This window comes from Oncorhynchus masou, chromosome 26, assembly GCF_036934945.1.
Source record: "Oncorhynchus masou masou isolate Uvic2021 chromosome 26, UVic_Omas_1.1, whole genome shotgun sequence".
In the NCBI taxonomy this organism is placed as follows: domain Eukaryota; kingdom Metazoa; phylum Chordata; class Actinopteri; order Salmoniformes; family Salmonidae; genus Oncorhynchus; species Oncorhynchus masou.
Genome location: NC_088237.1, coordinates 1,974,064 through 1,991,937, shown reverse-complemented (window position 1 = coordinate 1,991,937; position 17,874 = coordinate 1,974,064).

The following is a 17,874-nucleotide window of genomic DNA, read 5'->3' as shown; positions in this document are numbered from 1 at the left end:
AGCTAAAGGCTAGAGCTGCCGCTTTCAAGGAGCGAGACACAAATCCGGATGCTTATAAGAAATCCCGTTATGCCCTTAAACAAACTACACTGGTTTCTCCTTTAAAAGTTGTATCATACTGCAACACACCTTGCGTGCTGCTGCAGAATTCTATGGCACGTTATTTAATTGTCAGACATTTTTACCATTAATGCTAGTTTGACCACCAGAGGGCATCTTTGAGAAGCATTTGATAGTCTTCAATATTGGCATTACGAGAGAATTTAAACCTTTTATATAAAGAACATAATATATGGGATTGATTTGAAGAAATATAGCTTAATTATTTTGATTAATATTCCAAGAAAAACAAAAAGCGAAACCCTCAAGGTTCCGTAGGATGGAACGGAAAATATGACTCTGTACAATGTGGTGGTCGGAAGTAGGCTACAGTACTAAGAGTATAAAAGGATTGGAGGATTCTAAATTAATCTAAGGGACATTTTTCGTTAGGGCAAATCTGATATGTGAAAATATCTAAGAGTCTTTTATATAATTCTAAATTAATAATAACAATAATCTCTTTGATTAAAAAATAATGATATTTTGGAGATGTTTCCGTTTTAATTTAACCTAGAGTGAGCGAGGAAAAAGGCCATTCTTGAACATGGGGTGAGACATTCTCACTAATTTGTAAATAAAGTCAGTTTGTTATTTATAATTATTTATTTCTGTTTTTAGAAGGAGAGAAACCAAAAGCTGCCTCATGGGTTTCCCGGTGGCGGCCGGCACAGGTATCGAACAAGCATCTGTAGCAACACAGTTTGTAATCTGAATAAAGGCCAAGATAATATATATAAAATCATTTCATATGGGTCTCCCGGTGGCTGTCGGCACAAGTATCAAACCAGCATCTGTAGCAACTCCTGATGCCCCAGCCACAAAGTTTTTAATTCTGATCAATTGCCTTGCACAAAGTATCAAAATACAGAGAGGTGTTGGTAAAGGTATATTGTCCTGCTAATAGCCCATGATGGGCTATTATAATACTGTACATGGTGTCCAGGTCAGGATAACCAAAACATTTCTTTATTATAGACTATCAGAAAGAATGTTGGTACTTAATGATTTTGATCCAAAGCCATGAATGAGTCAGTCAGCTTTATGTATGTGCCGAGGCTAAACTGTGCCATCAATTTGATTATTTAGCAGACATAACTTGCTTATATTCAGTTAACACATACAGTTGAAGTCGGAAGTTTACATGCACCTTAGCCAAATACATTTAAACTCAGTTTCACAATTCCTGACATTTAATCCTAGTAAAAAATCCCTGTTTTAGGTCAGTTAGGATCACCACTTTATTTTAAGAATTTGAAATGTCAGAATAATAGTAGAGAGAGATTTATTTCAGATTTTATTTATTTCATCAAATTCCCAGTGGGTCCAAAGTTTACATACATTCGATTAGTATTTGGTAGCATTGCCTTTTAAATTGTTTAACTTGGGTCAAACGTTTCAGGTAGCCTTCCAAATGCTTCCCACAATAAATTGGGTGAAATTTTGCCCATTCCTCCTGACAGAGCTGGTGTAACTGAGTCAGATTTGTAGGCCTTTTTTCTTCATACATGCTTTTTCAGTTCTGCCCACAAATTTTCTATATGATTGAGGTCAGGGCTTTGTGATGGCCACTCCAATATCTTGACTTTGTTGTCCTTAAGCCATTTTGCCACGACTTTGGAAGTACGCTTGAGGTCATTGTCCAATTGGATGTCCCATTTGCTTCCAAGCTTTAACTTCCTGACTGATGTCTTGAGTTGTTGCTTCAAAATATCCACATAATTTTCTTTCCTCATGATGTCATCTATTTTGTGAAGTGCACCAGTCCCTCCTGCAGCAAAGCACCCCCACAACATGATGCTGCCACCCCTGTGCCTCACAGTTGGGTTGGTGTTCTTCAGCTTGCAAGCCTCCCCCTTTTTCCACCAAACATAACGATGGTCATTATGGCCAAACAGTTATATTTTTGTTTCATCAGACCAGAGGACATTTCTCCAAAAAGTACGATCTTTGTCTCCATGTGAAGTTGCAAAACATAGTCTGGCTTTTCTATGGTGGTTTTGGAGCAGTGGCTTCTTCCTTGCTGAGCCACCTTTCAGGTTATTTCGCTGTTGGACTCGTTTAACTGTGGATAAAGATAATTTTGTACCTGTTTCCTCCAGCATCTTCACAAGGTCCTTTGCTGTTGTTCTGGGATTGATTCCCACTTTTCGCACCAAAGCACATTAATCTCTGGGAGACAGAACATGTCTCCTTCCTGAGCAGTATGACGACTGTGTGGTCCCATGGTGTTTATACTTGCATACTATTGTTTATACAGACGGACGTGGCACCTTCAGGAGTTTGGAAATTTCTCCCAAGGTTGAACCAGACTTGTGGAGGTCTACATTTTCTTTTTTGAGGTCTTGGCTGATTTCTTTTGAATTTCCCATGATGTGAAGCAAAGAGGCACTGAGTTTGAAGGTAGGCCTTGAAATATATCCACAGGTACACCTCCAATTGACCTATCAGAAGATTCTAAAGCCATGACATAATTTTCTGGAATTTTCCATGCTGTTTAAAGGCACAGTCAATTTAGTGTATGTAAACTTCTGACCCACTGGAATTGAGATACAGGGAATTATAAGTGAAATAATCTGTCTGTAAACAATTGTTGGAAAATTACTTGTGTCATGCATAAAGTAGACATCCTAACCGACTTGCCAAAAGTATAGTTTGTTAACAAGACATTTGTGGAGTGGTTGAAAAACGAGTTTTAATGACTCCAACCTAAGTGTATGTAAACTTCTGACTTCAACTGTATATCTTAAGAATGTCGTGGAATATAATTGAACATTTTCGTTTATCCATTCTTGTCTCAGAGCAGCACGATTCAGAGCTGAAATAGTGGACCACAGTGGGTAGGCTATAAATAACGATATTTTTGAGATTATTTTGTTTTCAAAAAAAGAAAAGTGAGTGATAGTAATCTGAATAAAGGCCAAAATAATATTTATTTATGTTTTTAGAGGGAGAGAAACCAAGGACATCCTGGCCAGCCAAACCCTCTCCTAACCCCGATGACACTGTCACACCCTGATCTGTTTCACCTGTCCTTGTTATTGTCTCCACCCCCTCCAGGTGTTGCTTGTTTTCCCCACTGTATTTATCCCTGTGTTTCCTGTCTCTCTGCCAGTTTGTCTTGTATCTTTCAAGTCAACCAGCGGTTTTTTCCCATTCTCCTTTTTCTAGTCCTCCCGGTTTTGGCCCTTGCCTGTTTCTGGACTCTGTGCCCGTCTGCCTGACCATTCTGCCTGCCTTGACCTAGAGCCTGCCTGCCACTCTGTACTTCCTGGACACTGATCTGGTTTTGACCTTTTGCCTGTCCATGACCATTCTCTTGCCTACTCCTTTTTGGATTATTAAACATTATAGACTCCAACCATCTGCCTCCTGTGTCTGCATCTGGGTCTCGCCTTGTGTCACGATAGTACGAACTGGCCATGACAGACCCAGCAGATTTGGAACAGCTTTGCCACGCTTTCTCCCTGCAGGGAGCCACCATTGGGAGACATGATGAGCTGTTACAGGACCTTCTGGAAGGGCTTCGTTATCTGACAGAACACCACGACCAAGGGTTTAAGGCTACTATGGAGCTTAGTCAGGAGTTAACCCATAGGCTGTCTGCCATCGCTGAGAGACCCCAACCTCCTGGTACATTTTTTTTCCTTTTAGTGGTGAGTTTGTATTAGCCTACCCCGGTTTCCGAGAACCCTGGTTCCCTCCTCCGGAGCGATATTCTGGAGATCCTGGTATCTGTAGGGACTTTCTTTCTCAGTGCTTGCTTATTTTTGAGCTACAGCCATCTTCGTTCCCTTCAGACCGATCTAAGATGGCGTATATTATTACGCTAATGTTGGGAAGGGGGCTGTTGAGAAGTCTGTCTTGGATACCTTTCTTCACAGATTATCTGAGGTGGTAAAAGATGAGCTATCTGCTCAGGAATTGCTGGTGGATCTCGACTCCCTCATCACCCTAATCATTAAAATTGATGGACGCTTAAGGGAACGCAGGAGTGAGAGGTGGTCGCCTCGGGCACACTCGTTCACCCGCTATGGCTTGCTCACCTTCGGAGGAATCCAGAAGTTCACGAAAGGCAGTTTTCCCGAGAGGATCCAAAGCCACCTGAGCTCCCTTGTAAATTATCAACGAACGACGGGTGAGTTGGATTCTCCTGAGCCTATGCAATTGGGAAGAGCAAGGTTATCGGTTGGGGAACGCTCATGTAGGCTTAATTCTAACTGTTGTCTGTACTGTGGCGTGGCATGACATTACATAGCTGTAGTTGAAGTCGGAAGTTTACATACACTTAGGTTGGAGTCATTAACTCGTTTTTCAACCACTCCACAAATGTCTTGTTAATTATCAAACTTTAGTTTTGGCAAGTCGGTTAGGACATCTACCTTGTGCATGACACAAGGTTTACAGACAGATTATTTCACTTATAATTCACTGTATCACAATTCCAGTGGGTCAGAAGTTTACATACTGTGCCTTTAAACAGTTTGGAAAATTCCAGAAAATGATGCCATGGCTTTAGAAGCTTCTGATAGGCTAATTGACATAATTTGAGTCAATTGGAGGTGTACCTGTGGATGTATTTTAAGGCCTACCTTCAGTGCCTCTTTGTCCTAACTGACTTGCCAAAACTATAGTTTGTTAGCAAGACATTTGTGGAGTGGTTGAAAAACAAGTTTTAATGACTCCTACCTAAGTGTATGTAAACTTCCGAATTCAACTGTAATCGGCTGTGTCAGAGGAAAGCCAATAAATTGTCAAAGACTCCAGTCACCCAAGTCATAGACTGTTTTCTCTGCTACCGCGTGGGCAAGCGGTTCCGGAGTGCCAAGTCTAGGACCAAAAGGCTCCTTAACAATGACTCCCCCAATTTGTTTTGTACACTGCTGCTACTCAATATTTATTATCTATGCATAGTCACTTCACCCCTACCTACATGTACAAATTCCCTCAACTAACCTGTACCCCTGCACACTGACTCGGTACTTGTACCTCCGTATATAGCCTCGTTATTGTGTTACTTTTTATTTAAAAAAATATAACCAGCAGTGCGGTTCAACAAGAGTTAAGGGCATGTAAGTAAGCATTTCATGGTAGGTCTACACTGTATTTTGAGCATGTGTCAAATAAAGTTTGATTTGATCTTGGAGACTGGGCCTGCAAGAACACTAGGGTTCTGGGATCTTTTACCAATTTTTTTTTTCTCTCCATGTACCTGGAACAGATGTGTGTGTGCATATATGTATGTGTGTGTGTGTGTATATATATATGCGCAACATTTAAAGTGTTGGTTTCATGAGCTGAAATAAAAGATCCCAGAAAAGTTCCATATGCACAAAAAGCTTATTTCTCTAAAATGTTGTGCACAAATTTGTTTACACCCCTGTTAGTGAGCATTTCTCCTTTGCCAATACAATACGTTGATTATACAGCATGATCATGACACAGGTGCACCTTGAACTGGGGAAAATAAAAGGCCACTAAAATGTGCAGTTTTGTCACACAACACAAGGCCACAGATGTCTCAAGTTTTGAGGGAGTGCACAATTGGCATGCTGACTTCAGGAATGTCCACCAAAGTTGTTGCCAGATATTTTTATACCTTAACTTCATGCAACGAGCAATCCCGTATCCGGGATCCTATTTATAGCCTCAAGCTCATTAGCATAACGCAACGTTAACTATTCATGAAAATCACAAATGAAATGAAATAAATATATTTGCTCTCAAGCTTAGACTTTTGTTAACAACACTGTCATCTCAGATTTTCAAAATATGCTATTGAACTATAGCTAAACAAGCATTTGTGTAAGAGTATTGATAGCTAGCATAGCTATAAGCCTAGAATTCAGCCAGCAACATTTTCACAAAAACAAGAAAAGCATTCAAATAAAATCATTTACCTTTGAAGAACTTCAGATCTTCTCAATGAGGAGACTCTCAGTTAGGTAGCAAATGTTCAGTTTTTCAAAAAATATTATTTGTGTAGGACAAATCGCTCCGTTTTGTTCACATTTGGCTACGAAAAAAAACCTGTATCCAATTATAGCCTCAAGCTCATTAGCATAACATAACGTTAACTATTTATGAAAATCGCAAATGAAATGAAATAAATATGCTAGCTCTCAAGCTTAGCCTTTTCTTAACAACACTGTCATCTCAGATTTTCAAAATATGCTTTTCAACCATAGCAAAACAAGCATTTGTGTAAGAGTATTGATAGCTAGCGTAGCATTTAGCGGGCAACATTTTCAAAAACCAGAAAAGCATTCAAATAAAATAATTTCCCTTTGAAGAACTTCGGATGTTTTCAATGAGGAGACTCAGTTAGATAGCAAATGTTCAGTTTTTCCTGAAAGATTATTTGTGTAGGAGAAATCGCTCCGTTTTGTACATCACGTTTTGCTACCAAAAAAACCCCGAAAATTCAGTCGCCAAAACGCCAAACTTTTTTCCAAATGAACTCCATAATATCGACTGAAACATGGCAAACGTTGTTTAGAATCAATCCTCAAGGTGTTTTTCACATATCTCTTCATTGATATATCATTCGTGGAAGTCTGCTTTCTCCTCTCAATCACATGGAAAAATACTTGCAGCTGAAGTTTACGCACCAATTTCGATGCAGGACACCGGGCGGACACCTGGTAAATGTGGTCTCTTTTGGCCAATCTTCCAATGATATGCCTACAAATACGTAACAATGCTGCAGACACCTTGGGGAAAAGGCAGATATTGTAGGCTCATTCAGGGTGCATTCACAGCCATATAAGGAGACATTGGAAAACAGCGCTTCAAAAATGTTGCTCATTTCCTGTTTGAAGTATCATCTTGGTTTCGCCTGTAGCATCAGTTCTGTGGCACACACAGATAATATCTTTGCAGTTTTGGAAACGTCAGTGTTTTCTTTCCAAAGCTGTCAATTATATGCATAGTCGAGCATCTTTTCGTGACAAAATATCTTGTTTAAAACGGGAATGTTTTTTTTTTTATCCAAAAATGAAATACTGCCCCTAGAGTTCCAAGAGGATAAGCTCCCTTCAATATTGTTTTAGAGAGGTACAACATGTAGCCAAGCCAGCCTAGGACCTTCACATCCTGCTTCTTCACCTGCGGGATTGTTTGAGACCAGCCACCTGGACAGCTGATGAAACTGAAGAAGAATTTCTGCACAAACTGTTAGAAACCTTCTCAGGGAAGCTCATCTGCGTGAGCAGAGTGCCCTATGGTGGTGGTGGGGTTATGGTATGGGCAGGCATAATCTATGAAAAATGAACACAATTGCATTTTATTGATTGCAATTTGAATGTACAGAGATACCATGACGAAATCCTGAGGCTCAAGGTCGTGCCATTCATCCGCCGCCATTAACTCATGTTTCAGCATGATAATGCACGGCCCCATGTCGCAAGGATCTGCACACAATTCCTGGAAGCTGAAAATGTCCCAGTTCTTCCATAGCATGCATACTCACCAGACATGCCGAAAGTTGAGCATATTTGGGATGCTCTGAATTGACGTGTACGACTGCGTGTTCCAGTTCTCGGCATTATCTAGCAACTTCACACAGCCATTGAAGAAGAGTGGGACAACATTCCACAGGCCACAATCAACAGCCTGATCAACTCTATGTGAAGGAGATGTGCAGCGCTGCATGAGGCAAATTATGGTCACACCAGATACTGACTGGTTTTCTGATCCATGCCCCTTTTTTACTGTTACCAACAGATGCATATCTTTATTCCCAGTCATGTGATATCCATAGATTAGGTCCTAATGAATTTATTTCAATTTACTGATTTCCTTACTGTATTTGAACTGTAAAATCTTTGAAATTGTTTTTATTTTTGTTCAGTGTAAGATTTTTTTGTCTCTCATTGGAATACTTTTGATTGGTCTCTATTTTCAAGAATAGCTGGGCTTTGATAATTATCTGAGAACTTCCTCGGGTTGGGATCATCCCAAAGAGCAAGAGAGTCTAAAAGCCAAGACCAGATTATCTTTAGAATTATCATTCACATTTTATGTTAAATTAACCAAATAGATGAGTTCCTTTGACATCATTTCATTTAATTTCTTCCTAGAATATCTATGGGCTCCATTCAATCCATAGAGCCGAAGAGCTGCGCTTGTTTCTGAGTTAGCAAAGACTGCATTCAAGGGAAACGCTGCATATGGCGGCTCAATCGGAAATTACCTTTACATTTAAATGGTGTTATAGCTCTGAACTTCAGCGATACAGATTGAATTGAGCCCTAAATTACTTCCTGCCTCTCCCTTATTCCAGGCATGGTGTTTAGTGTGTTTAACTTCAGAGTGTCAGCTGCTTAAAGTGAAGTGGTCTACACTTAGCAGCAGGGGGAGCTGTGAGAAACAGGGCCTCAAGGTGACCCATAACTGTGTGTGTGTGAGTGCATGCGTGCAAGTCTGGGTGTGCATGTATGTGCATGTGTACGTTTTCATGTGTCTCTGTGTACGTTTCTGTCTGTTTGTGTGTGTGCGAGTGTAGAGGCATCTGTGTGTTCACATGGTTGACCTCACTGGCACCAGAGCAGGATAACATCAACTCTTATCTCCCAGTATGGTAGACGCTTGAGAGGCTGAGGACAGTTTCTCTAATCTCAAGGAGAGCCTACTGTGAAGGGTCGGTCCATGTTCAATTCATTGAAACTTCATAGGTTGAAGATAATTTGAGATGTGACAGAGATTCTTGCCTTCTTTCTGTTCTTTATTGGTACCGATGGACGGTAGAGAGAGCCTTCTTTCCCTGGAGTACCAGCTGAGGTGCCCCGTGTGTCTGGATGTCTTCGCCGAGCCTCTGATGTTACAGTGCGGCTACTCCTACTGCCGGTGCTGTGTGCGTTCTTTGACCATGGACCCAAGGGCCAACTGCAATGTCCCAAGTGCCGCTGTGCCGTGGATGGGAACAGCCCTCCATCTAATGTTAGCCTGGCCAGGATCGTGGATGTGCTGCAGGAGCTGAGTGGGCAAAAGAGGGCTCAGCCAGAGACATACCCCAAGCACGAAAACCCCCTGATCCTCTACTGTGAGGAGGACAAGATGGTCATCTGTGGGCTTTGTGGAAGCATCGGGGCTCACCACGGCCTCAAGATCACCCCGGTCAGCAGCGTCTACCGCCGCATGAAGGTAAGCACTCACACCTTGGCTGATCACTATCACTTGAACACTCACACCTGACTGCTCATACTTGACCATTTACTCTTGACCACTTACACTTACACTTCACCACTCAGTAGTAGGGGTTCGATAAACCAACCTAATTTATCACATCTGTTGAATCTTTAATTAGAACTTACAACATCAATCAACATCTCATCTCTCAATTCGCTAAATTTCTAAGAACATTTCGATGGGAACACATCTATCGTAATTGTCTCTTCATTATTATTTAGAATTCATTAGATTTAAGTAACTGTCTCGTCTTTGATTCAGCATTTTTAATTACAACTCTATTCCCAATACATTATTCAAATAGATGATTTAGTGAACAGACATCGTCTTGCATCAAAATTCGCTTTGTTATTATTTTTAGTTCAAAGAATTAGTCTATCAATTTAACCTAAACAATCAATTAAAAAGTTCAATTTATCCCTTCTATCAAACAAGCTATTAAAACGTTCAGTTTATATCTTATACGAACACTAATGACTATAACTTTCTAGGCAATACTAACAAATAGTTTAATTCCAATCAAACTCAGATTATTATAGGTAACGCCTTGGCTGGTTAACCCTGGACTCCAGCTTGGAAGGCAGCTATGTTCACCACTATACCACCAATGCTATGTAATTGACTAAGATTCTCCGCAAATAGACCCATTTTACAATTCTCTGTATTCGTAACTCCGACATCTGGACAACAGAAAATAGCTCTAACTTTTCTTCAGCGAGGATTCTCATTAATCTCGCTCTCTTTGTATCTGACCCCTTTTTCCCCCGATTGTCGCCTCTGATGTTCCCCTCAGTTAAATTACAATCTTGGTGACGTTTGCAGGGAGTGTTACACTCCCGGGCAAAATGTCCAGTTTCGTTACAATTAAAACATTTTAATATTTTTCTTTTGACTCACCCTATCCACTTTTCTCGACTTTTTTCCTTTTTCTACCTCTATTATCTCTCCCTCTGCTTCAGCAGGCTTCACATATATGGGTGGTGATATTGCAGGTAGCTCCTGCAGCTGTATTCTCACAACCACTATTTCATCGATAAGATTACCTCTGTATTCTTGGTATACTTGGGAAGGATATAGTTTGTTACCCTCACCCCCGCCCAATTGGCTAACTTTTTCATCTGCGGGAGCGGAGGGCAGCGCATCTTGGCTCTTTGGGTTTCCTCCTATTTTCACCCTCAACTCTCTTTTTTGATTCTGAAAGCCAAACTCTGGCTGTGTATAACCCCTGTTTATTCTGCTTTTTCACATTTTTTTCACATTCCTTCTGTATCTGTTTTATTAGTGATTCCAGCTTTTCTACATTTAGACGGCCATCAAAATCATATTTCTTTCTCCATTTTAGACCGAAATCAATGTTTCTTTTGTCTCTCTGTTCCATATATCGCTCGTCTCCCATTAGTTCCGGGACCTCTGAGGATTTACTACCCATGTTAGTTAAATCCTTACCGTTACTAGTAGCTATGGTATTTAATCACTTATCTATGCCTTTCTACTTTTTACCTTCTATGTGTGTGTATTTACCGTTACACAGTTACTTTAGTTGCTCTTCTGTCTGACTATGTGTGTCTCTTTAATGATAATCAATGTGTATGGGTTTCTATATTTATTTCTCCTTTCTGGAAACTTTGTCTATAGATTTGACTTGATCGGACATTAAATTTCACCCGTTCATACAACTATTGTTCCTTGGGACTGTCAACGTTAATATCTCATATCTCACTTCTCTAGACTAGGTTGGGGTGGCAGGGTAGCCTAGTGGTTAGAGTGTTGGACTAGTAACCAGAAGGTTGCAAGTTCAAACAACCAAGCTGACAAGCTGTCGTTCTGCCCCTGAACAGGCAGTTAACCCACTGTTCCTAGGCTGTCATTGAAAATAAGAATTTGTTCTTAACTGACTTGCCTAGGTAAATAAATCAATAGGTTTCCCTCTCCACCTCCTTTGGATATTATTTATTTCATTATTGAATAGGTTCAGTTCACCTAGAATTACCCTGCCTTCTCACCAAGCCTAATTTATCCTCACCTATTTTAATATATCTATCTGCTCCTTTTCATAGTCAGACTACTTCCCATATACAGATAGACTACTTAGGTTAACTTTATTTAGGTATGACTTTTGAATTAATGGCTATCCTATTTGGGCAGAACGACCGTTCTAACAAAACTTACTATATCCCACCCTTAATAACCCCTCGGCTTGCAAAACCAGGATTTATTAAGTTCTATTTTATTTACGGTAGTGCACCATACCACAGGTAATTTCAGACCAGTATTCCTTCCTTCCTATCGATCTTGGTTAAAACACAAAGTAGAAACCTAGTGGATTTGTTCAGAATATTCAAGCACCTATCATTGATTAATTCCAAGCTCCTTTAGAACATTCAATCAAAAATACCTTAAATAATTCCTCCCAAATTCGAGAATAAAGACTATTTACCATCGTCCTGTAGACTGGGAAAAGCAATGCCGGTTCGATTCCGTCACCTTCTCTGTCGCCCTTAGATCAAATACCGGCCTGGTTTTTTAAACCTCAATTCAGAGGCCAGGTCTTTAAATAACGAGTCCAGACTCATCCGTGCACGGCTTTCGGCTCACCCTTCGGACAATAGAGGCAAGTTTGTGGAATCCGCTCAAAGGACCAATTGTTACTGTAATTGAATTATTCCAATATGTTTTCATTAATTGAATTCCCTTAATCTATTTTATGAGAATTTGTAAGATTCTTGTTTGCATAAAATAGACGGAGACCAGTCCTATCAATAATAGATAAAAGTATTTATTCTCGGAGCGCGTTACCACGAGCAACAGTTTATATACAATAACATGACGTCGTTTCATTGCTTCTAAAATAAATCTCCTCCTCTCGACCGAGACAAAGGGAACTTTAAAAGTTCATTCAAAGTTCATTCTGACCCACTAGCACATACACAGGACACACAACATAACTGAATTAACTTTTGACCCCTCAACATTATCGATCATCACTTAGCTGACAGTTCTAATTAACAGAAAAGACAGTGAGTGCATTCCTAGGTTATCTAAAACACCCCAGAGCTCAGTTTCGTCGGTTCAACCGTAGGTTAACTACCTTATCTGCTTACTTAATCCCCAACTCATTCCTTTCTGCCTAGTTGGAATGGTGTTCATTAACTTTAATTACTCCTTGTCCATTCTTATGAACTCATATTGTTAATCAGATATAATAAAACAGAGTATAAGTTTACTTAGTTACAGTTCCATTTAAAATGAGAATAGTGTTCAGTCATTTAATCATAATATTCCTAACAGTTAGTTTGTTATATCTGGAGTATTTCTCCTGTCTTATCCGGTGTCCTGTGTGAATTTAGATATGCTCCTTCTATTTCTCTCTCTTTCTTTCTCCTTCTCTTTCTCTCTTTCTCTCTCTCTCTCAGAGGACCTAAGCCCTAGGACCATGCCTCAGGACTACTCCTTGCATCCCCAGTCCACCTGGTCGTGCTGCTGCTCCAGTTTCAACTGTTCTGTCTGCAGCTATGGAACCCTGACCTGTTCACCGGACGTGCTACCTTGTTCCAGATCGGCTGTCTCTGAATGATTGGCTATGAAAAGCCAACTGACATTTACTCTGGAGGTGCTGACTTGTTGCACCCTCTACAGCAGGGGTGTCAAAGTCAAATGGACGGAGGGCCAAATAAAAAATTTAGCTACAAGCCGAGGGCCGGACTGTTCGAATGTTCATTGAAAAAATTTTAAATGACGCATATAGTCTAGTGAACCTAATTGAACCTACTGAAAACCTAACAAATATATTCCAATATGATCAGATAAATAAAGCAATATTTTCTTATGGCTCTGTCAGTAATCTTTAATTTTCAACAGACACAAAAGACAAATTTCCTTTATATAAAAATCCCCATAACATGAACATTAAATGAAAGAAACCGGTATTCAAGGCACCATCAGTAGCCTATATTTTCTATTTTAGCAAAAGTGGGCTAAATTTACTTCAAAGAAAAAAACAATAATAGCAATTTTCTATCATCCACTCAACTGAAATATTTTTAAAATATAATTGGATTGAAATACAATAAAATAAAGTGCAAAAATCTATTAATCAAAAACAACACTTTGTTTAAGGAGAAGTAACATGCAGTGAAAACAAATATTAAACTTTAACTTTTAAACTTGAACTGAGTAAAAACTCTAAATATGTGATTGCACAGTAATGTTCACTTGTTTGAGGTTGAGGGTGATACTTGGTGGTGTCCCATCTTTTCCACAAGTTCATCAATGTTCGGGGTAAGGCTCTGAGCTGAGGAAATCCTCAGAATTGAGTGGAGGTGTTCAGCAGTAAGTCGACTTCTGTGTGATGTTTTGTTCAGGTTCATCAAAGAAAAAGTTGTTCACACAGGTATGTGCTGCCAAACATAGACAACGTTTGAGCAGCCTGGATGCGCAGCTGGGGCATTGTGTCGGGGAGGAAACGGGCGAACTCCGCAGCACCCACTGCCGCATATTTTGCCCTCAGTGCATCATTGCATTGGAGGTCAATCAACTCCATTTGGAGGTTTGGTGGTGAGCTTTCCACGTCAACAGCAAATGGGTTACCGAGCAGTTCCAACCTGCTTTTTTGTGCTTCAAAGTCAGCAAATCGGCGTCGAAAGTCAGCGGCAAGCATACCTATTTTATCAGCCAACTGTGCGCTCGGGAACGCACTGGTAGAGAGCTTCTCTTTCATGGTCTGGCAGCTGGGAAAGTGGCTCAAATTTTCTTTCCGCATCTGCGTCTCCCACAGAGTCAGTTTGGTTTTAAATGCCTTCACTGTACTGTACATATCAGAGATGACATGATCCCGACCCTGCAGCTGCAAGTTCATTGCATTCAGATGACTCGTAATGTCACACAGAAAAGCCATTTCACACAGAAACATTTCGTCTCGGAGTTGTGTTGTGTCTTTCCCTTTGCTGTCCAAGAACAGACAAATCTCCTCACGAAGCTCGAAACATCTTTGAAGCACCTTTCCCTGGCTTAGCCATCGCACCTCTGTGTGATAAGGCAAATCACCATGCTCCGTTTCTAACTCCGTCAGAAATGCCTTGAACTGGCGGTGATTCAAACCTTTGGCTCTGATAAAGTTAACTGTGCGCGTGATGATGCTCATTACATGCTCCATTTTCAAGGCTTTACCGCACAACGCTTCCTGGTGTATGATACAATGATAAGCTGTCAGCTCACCTGTCGCGTTTTCCTCTTGCATCTTTTCCCGTATCTTCGCCACCAGTCCGCTCCTGTGTCCACACATCGCAGGTGCTCCGTCGGTTGTCAAACCCACGAGTTTTTCCCAAGGCAGCTCCATCTCATTTACACATCTTGACACCTCTTCATACAAATCATGCCCCGTAGTTGTGCCATGCATAGGACGTAAAGCCAAAAACTCCTCTGTCACGCTTAGGCTGGAGTCCACTCCGCGGATGAAAATTGACAACTGGGCAATGTCAGAAATGTCGGTGCTCTCATCCACAGCCAAGGAATATGCAATGAAATCTTTTCCCTTTTTCACAAGCTGCTCTTTTAGATTGATGGACAACTGGTCTACTCTCTCGGCAATGGTGTTTCTGCTCAGACTCACATTTAAAAAGAGTTGCCTTTTTTCTGGGCAAACTTCGTCACAAACTTTAATCATGCAGTTTTTGATGAAATCCCCTCCGTAAATGGCCGGGCTGATTTAGCGATCTCTTCTGCCAAAATAAAACTGGCCTTGACAGCAGCCTGGCCTTGTGATTTGGCTTTTTGAACAGAGCCTGTCGAGATTTGAGGCCTCGTTTTAATTCCTCTGCCTTTTGTAGCCTTTGTTCCATGTCCATATTCTTGTTTTTGTCCGCGTGTTTCGTTTCATAATGTCGTCTCAGATTATACTCTTTCAGTACCTCCACACTTTCTCCACACAGAAGACACACAGGTTTTCCAGCTACCTCCGTGAACATATACTCCGACTCCCACCTTGTTTGAAACCCCCGGTTCTCAGTGTCCACCTTCCGTTTTGCCATTTTTGATGGGTATCTGAAAGTTAATTTTACTGTGATGCTGACGACTGCTGTGCCAATAAATATTGAAATGAAGCAGCCTACTGCTCGGTGCGTCACCGTTGCATTGTGGGAAATGTAGTATTGGTGCGTGTAAAAGATCTGCGGGCTGCCGGCTTGCTGCGGTCTGCGGGCCGGTTCTAATAATAAATCAAGATCATCCCAGGGGCCGTAAAAAACCTTCTCGCGGGCCGGATGTGGCCCGCGGGCCTTGACTCTGACATATGTGCTCTACAGCCACTGTGATTATTATTATCTGACCCTGCTGGTCATCTATGAACGTTTGAACATCTTGGCCACGTACTGTTATAATCTCCACCCGGATCAGCCAGAAGAGGACTGGCCACACCTCAGAACCTGGTTCTTCTCTAGGTTTCTTCCTAGGTTCCGGCCTTTCTAGGGAGTTTTTCCTAGCCACCGTGCTTCTACATCTCAATTGCTTGCTGTTTGTAAAAAGGGCTTTATAAAAACATTTGATTGATTGATTGGATTTGATTTCAGTGCAGCCTTTGATATTATTGACTATAACCTGTTGTTGAAAAAACGTTCTGGCTTTTCAACCTCTGCCATATCATTGATTCAGAGCTATCTATCTAATAGAATACAGAAGGATTTCCTTAATGGAAGCTTTTCTAATGTTCCGCAGTGCAGTTGATTTTGCCCTTTACTCTTTTCTATTTTTACCAATGACCTGCAACTGGCATTAAACAAAGCCTGTGTGTCCATGCATGCTGATGATTCAACCCTTTACGCATCAGCAACCACAGCTAGTGAAATCATTGAAAACCTTAACAAAGAGTTGCAGTGAGTTTTAGAAAGGGTGGCCAGTAATAAACTGGTGTTGAACATCTCTAAACCTAAGAGCATTGTATTTGGTACAAATCATCCCCTAAATTCTAGACCACAGCTAAATCTGGTAATAAATGGTGTGGCAGTTGAGCAAGTTGAGGAAACTAAATTACTTGGTGTTACCTGGTCAAAACATACTGATTCAATGGTTGTGAAGATGGGGAGGTCTATCTGTGATAAAGAAATGATTTGCTTTTTTTTTTACACCACACTCCACTCCAAGTCCTGCAGGCTCTAGTTTAAATGTTACATTTCTTGGGATGTGTCCATTCATATGGTGAAGTGCTGCAAAGAAGGACCTAGCTGCAGCTGGCACGGAACAGAGTGGCCTGTTTGTGGTCTTCATTGTAGTCAGAGGGCTAATATATCGATACTATGCATGTCAGTCTCTCTTGGCTAAGAGATGAGGAAAGACTGACTGTATCACATCTTTTATAAGAAACAATGTTAAATTCCAAATTGTGTGCATAGTCAACTTACACACAGCACTGAAACACACACTTACCCCACCAGACATGCCACCAGTGGTCTTTTCAGTCCCCAGGTCCAGAACAAATTCAAGGAAATGTACAGTATTATACAGAGCCATGTGGAACTCCCTTCCATCTCATATAGCGCAAGTGAACAGCAAACCTGGTTTAAAAAACAAAGCAACACCTCATGGCACAACGCCTCTCCCCCATGTGACCTACTTTTTGTGTGTATTTACACGCACGCAGGTTAATGCTTTTAAATGTTTGTGAATTGTAAAGTCTTTTGTCTGTAATATACTATTTGTTATCGGACCCCAGTAAGTCTAGCTGTCGCCATTGGCATCAGCAAATGGGGATCCTAATAAAATAATGGGGATCCTAAAGCACCTCCCCTCCCAAAAAAACAAACAAAAACACTTACACCCTTGCCTTTCCTGCGCTAACAGTCATACTTGTTTTGTCTTACTGCCACTGACTTTGCTGAGGAAAAGCTTTACTTACTATGATTGTGATATGTGGTTGTCTCACCTAGCTACCTTAAGATGAATGCAATAACTGTTAGTAAGGATATGCTGGATAAGCCTGATGCCAAATGACTAAAATGTAAATCATTGATACCATAATGTGGTACTACAGTCTAAAATTCCCTCAATGTACCAGGATGTGGTTCACTCACTGTAACCTTGCATTCATTGCAAATTGAAAGTTTAGTATTTGTCCCTCTGTCCACAAAATTATTTGTCGTTAGACCAAATTGAGTGTTACATTTTGTGTTGAAAATGCATATACTGTTTGAATGAGGAAAAAATGAAACCAGTCACTGTCTGTCAAATCAAACAAAATACAAGTACTTCAAATGATGTATGGTTACTCTGGCATGTCCTTGAGGGGCATAATAATGTGCATGACGTACTTGAGATCTGTAATAATCAATTGTATATTCAAATATAAAAACGCTAAATCTAAGTTTGAATGCATTCCCAGAAAAAAAAGCATAGTTCAAACTGTGAAACACTGGGACTAAATAACTTATCCAAGTCAAGTCCATTTGAAATACCTGATGGACTGCTTATGGAGCATCCAGCAACCTGCTCCACCCTCTGAAAGAACACTACATTATAGTCAAGATCATTATAGGAATTTGAGATGTCCCTTTAAGTGAGTTGAATTCCTGGGATTCCATCTTACCTAACATGCGCACA